General features: G+C 38.2%; 1 pseudogene; it reads right to left on the bottom strand.

The window, feature by feature from the left end:
- Nucleotides 1-3,778: 3,778 nt before the first annotated feature.
- LOC140508964 (eukaryotic translation initiation factor 3 subunit K pseudogene) lies at nucleotides 3,779-4,180 on the bottom strand (annotated as a pseudogene).
- Between the last annotated feature and the right edge of the window lie 222 nt (nucleotides 4,181-4,402).

Here is a 4,402-nt window from a genome sequence, read left to right as displayed (position 1 = left end):
GTCATAGTGGGTTTGAAGAAACAGAGAATACTCAGATCTCCTGGATGATCTAGTATTTATTTTCTGCCTCAAAGTTCAGCTCTTCCTGTTATTAGAAGGTGAGTTGAGTAGTACAAGGTAAAGGATCAGAAACAAAAATGCACTGTCCAAAGAGTACTTTCTATTTCAATCTAGTTGGAAATTAAAATTTGGCATTTTCTTAGAGTGGGAATTAAGTGAACCATATTGACTCCATCTTGTAACTCCATTCTAAATCTAGCTCAGTTCCCTTTTAATTCAATTATGGGTTGAGTTCAATTTCTGTCTTGTGAGAAAACTTTCTTCAGTTGTGGGAATTGTGGAAAAAAACAACAACAACGCCTTATTGTACTGTTTGAATCTAGCCTGACATGGCTGGTAACCTGGACCACCTCTACCTGTTGCTTAGAGACCCTTAACTAAAGACATAGTTTATGCTCACTTGTAATCCAGTCAGATCCAAAGACTGATGCATGTTTTTGCATGATTATACAACTCAAGCAAACCACATCTTATCTGAAAATTGGTCCTTTATTGGTCAATTAGTTATTGTTTCCATGTTCTTTTTATTGAATCCACTGTAGGACACCTCTTTTTTCTGATTTCAGGGAATTGTACCTGTTTGCTCTCTCCCTCCAAACTTAGAAAGTCCCTAATCTTTCCTCTGATTAGAAATCAGATTACCTAATTCTGTATCCTGATTAGTACCCTGCTAATTGTTTGCTTTTAATTAATTTAATTGTTTTTAACGCATAAAAATCCATCTCCTCGTATATGTAGAGTTCTCTGCTAACATTGAGGAGACTTGTTTCCAATTTATGATGTAATTTGAATGTGTTGCTTACCAAATAAATATTCTTGGAAGCTTGAACCTTTGTTGCCTCAGTTACTTCATCTTTCACCCATTACATTAGTCACCATTAAGTAATGGATAAAAAAAAAAAGCTATCCTATTTTGTAGATGAGGTATCATTAGTAGCCTAAGAGAGAAGCAGTTTAGTAAAAGTTTAGCTTTGGTAACTAGTTTAAGAAATTGAGAAGTGAGTAAGATGCGAAGAAGTTAAACCAATGTTTACAGGTTTCTCCAACTCCCTCACCCAACCACTCACACACACACACACACACACACACACACACACACACACACACATACTGCCACACTGGAGTTTAACAGTGATCAGTAAAAGAAATAAAGGTGATAATTAGACTGCATAACAATGCCATTATTTTTTTTAATACAAGGTGAAGAGGGCTAATAAATAAGGAGAGACTGGAGATAAGACAGAGAGATGGAATGATCAAAAAGATCTTTGGGAAAAACCAGAGGAGTTAATACCAAGAATACATGAGAGAGACTGATTCTAGAAAGGGAAAGATCAATTTCTTCCTTTAGGACTTAGAGTAGATAGAACTCATGACTGATGGCACACTATTTCCTTAGAAAAAACCTTTTCTGTGAAAGCACGGTGTAGGAAACTTGAAGAGAAGATATTTGTAAAAGCTACTCTAGGGGTCAAGTTATTCAGTATAGATTCAAACTGATGTCATGTAGCAATGAATGCCTTGTGGAGAATAATTACTAGGTTTGTTGTGAGGATAATGCTTTGCACATTCTAAAGAGTAATGTAAATGGTCTCTGACACATATTCATTGTATGAATCTAGAAAAAACAAACCCTCTCAATTTTCTAGACAACTTCCTAAGCCCCAGAATTGCCAATCAGAATTGGTAGAAGGAGTTTACCAGGAGTTCCACCTTGATTGAAATCACTAATCTAGATTAAACCAATTTTTGTTTTTGTTGTTTGGATATATTTTTTAACATGAAGTCAACGAATCACAAGATGTCAGTGTTGGAAAGATGCTCAGAGGTCATGTCCTCTAACACAAACATGAATAAGAATTTACCCAGTAATATCATATACAAATGGTTGTTCATCCTCAGTTTGAAAAAACTCCATAAGGGAGAAACCAATTACTCCAAAGTCATCAAATTCTATTGTTATATAGCTCTGATTGTTACTACATTTTTTCTTGACATAAAGCTTATTTTTTCCTCTTGGTAACCTCTACCTTAGTTCTTGCTGTATCTTCTCATTAAATATTTCTTTGTAAGAGTTAATTGATATTAATTGGTCAGTTGATATTAAAGAGAGCTCAATTGGTCAAAATTATATTTGGGCATTAATAAGAAGGCAATTAATAGTGGGAAGACACATTAGATGATGACTCATAAACAATAGTATTAGGGAATCACCTCCCCCCAATCCCTTAGAACCTTGAAGAAAATTGTAAACTGGCACACATCTGCTAGTGTGTGTTTGTTGAGAAAGTGAGCCCTTAACTTATATACTATGTTATTAGAATGACTAGAATGTCTTTCTCAGAGTCAGGAAGGTCTGAATTCAAGTTCTTCTTGTCTCTAATAGATACTGATGGTGTTAACTTGGGCAAGCCACTTAAATTTATGGTAGTCCTGGAGATTATTCAAGATTATAAATGACAATCTGAACTGGAGAAAAGGGTTTTCTATCTTGAATTTCCTACACCAATAGTCAAAAGTCTAGACCTGAATGAACAGATGCCTGGATGAATAAAATTGTTCCTTGACCAGGTGCATTTGATTTTTCATATTTAATCAGGGCACAAAATTTTAGTATAGATATTAACTTATTGAAAAATATTACGAGGGGTGCATGCAGGGTGGTGAAGATATGCAAAACAAGAACTGTAAAGAGAGCCACAGAAGCTAAGGCTATTTTGTCCTCAGAAAAGAATATTTAATGAAGATGATGTAGTCTCTGATGGAGACAGAAGATATGGCTGTCTTTAAGATTGTGAAAGTGCTCTGTGGAAGAGAGATTAAAGATGCTATCCTTGCATTTAAAATACAGAATCAAGAGCAGGGCTAGACTCAAGTTGCAGGAAGGAACAGTTAAGCTCAAAAAAGGGAAGCAGCAACAACAACTTACTAACAAGTATCCCAAAGTTTAAGAGGTTGCCTTCTAAGGTTGTGGATTCTCCTCCATTAGAAGTCTTAAGAAGCAAGATTTTGGGGATTCTGGAGAGAGGCTACGTGATTCCCTTTCCAGTATGGATTGAAGTAGATGTACTTTAAATTCCTTCCAACTGTAAGACTCTGAGTCTCTTTCCCAGGCCTTTCCTTGGGTAAAGCAATTGTGGACCTAGTCTAAATGAAGGCAAATTGTTCTCATACTGGCTTGACAAGAGAACATATGCAAGGTATATCAAATCAGACTTGCGTCTGTAGACTTTAAGAAATGACATGGCAAGCTGCCCTTGATTAGCTCTAATTAAAGGTTTCTAATACCTTCAAATACATATTACCATTTATCATGCCCCCTTTTTACTTCATTATATACCTAACCACAAAGTCTGGCTAGCATGGTCCTCTGACCAGGGGAAGACCTTCTTCCCTCTCCAATTCCTGCTGTGCTAGCTGTTGCCATAGTCAACCACATTCTAGACCAGGGTTTGGGAAGAATGACCTGTTGACAGAAATCAGGAATGGGAGCATGTTTTGGAGTTCAGCATTAGATACATTGATTTTCAGATTGATTATAGGACATCTAAATAGAAATAATGTCCAATAGGCATGGGACCAGGGCTTAAAAATAAAGTCATGCCTGGAGATTTGGGAATTATTTTTTTTTCAGGAAGTAAAGGGCTTTTATTTAAGAAGATGGCAGTATGCAAGAGGAAACAGAAGGCAGAAAACAGGAGACACTGGGCAGGAGGAGTTACTGGGAGGAAGCCATCATGCTGGAAACACTCTCAAAGTCTATCTTTTGCACAGTGTTCTTGGGTTTGATACACTCTTCTTGGCTGCAAATGAAGACCTGTCCTGCCTCCTTGGAGCTCCAGCCATATTCGCTCATCCATACTTTCAGCTGGTTGTCTGACAGCTCTCCCAACATCTCAGCCAGCAGCCAGAGGTCAGTATGTTGATATGTGAAGCCCTCAACATGGCAGATAAATTTTTAGACAGAGTGTTTAAAGCCTGTGATGCCATCAAGGAGAAGGAGATCCACATTCTCATCTACTGCATGCCAGAAAGCTTGGAAATGACAGGTCTCCAGCAAGTCTCCCAAGTATAGGATCTGCCTGATGGGCTGTCCTTCTTGATGAGCTCGGTCAACCATGGACTTGCACAGGGTGAAGTCTGTATGGGGGAGATTGGTGAGGGCTCTCAGCAGGATCTGGACTGTCACTGTGGTCTGGAAGAAGGCTGGGTTGAACTGGTATAGTTTGAGCACGGCCAAGTTACCTTCTAGGTCATAGGTGTTCTCTTTGGCCTGGGTCTCCACGTAGCACTCCAGGGTGTCCAGGTTCTCAGGACTGTACCTGTTGATGCCCTTGAGCAG

Source organism: Notamacropus eugenii, chromosome 5 (genome assembly GCF_028372415.1).
Source record: "Notamacropus eugenii isolate mMacEug1 chromosome 5, mMacEug1.pri_v2, whole genome shotgun sequence".
NCBI classification, from domain to species: Eukaryota; Metazoa; Chordata; class Mammalia; order Diprotodontia; family Macropodidae; genus Notamacropus; species Notamacropus eugenii.
The sequence above is the reverse complement of the archived record's forward strand: the minus strand, read 5'-3'. Positions and strand labels throughout refer to the sequence as shown.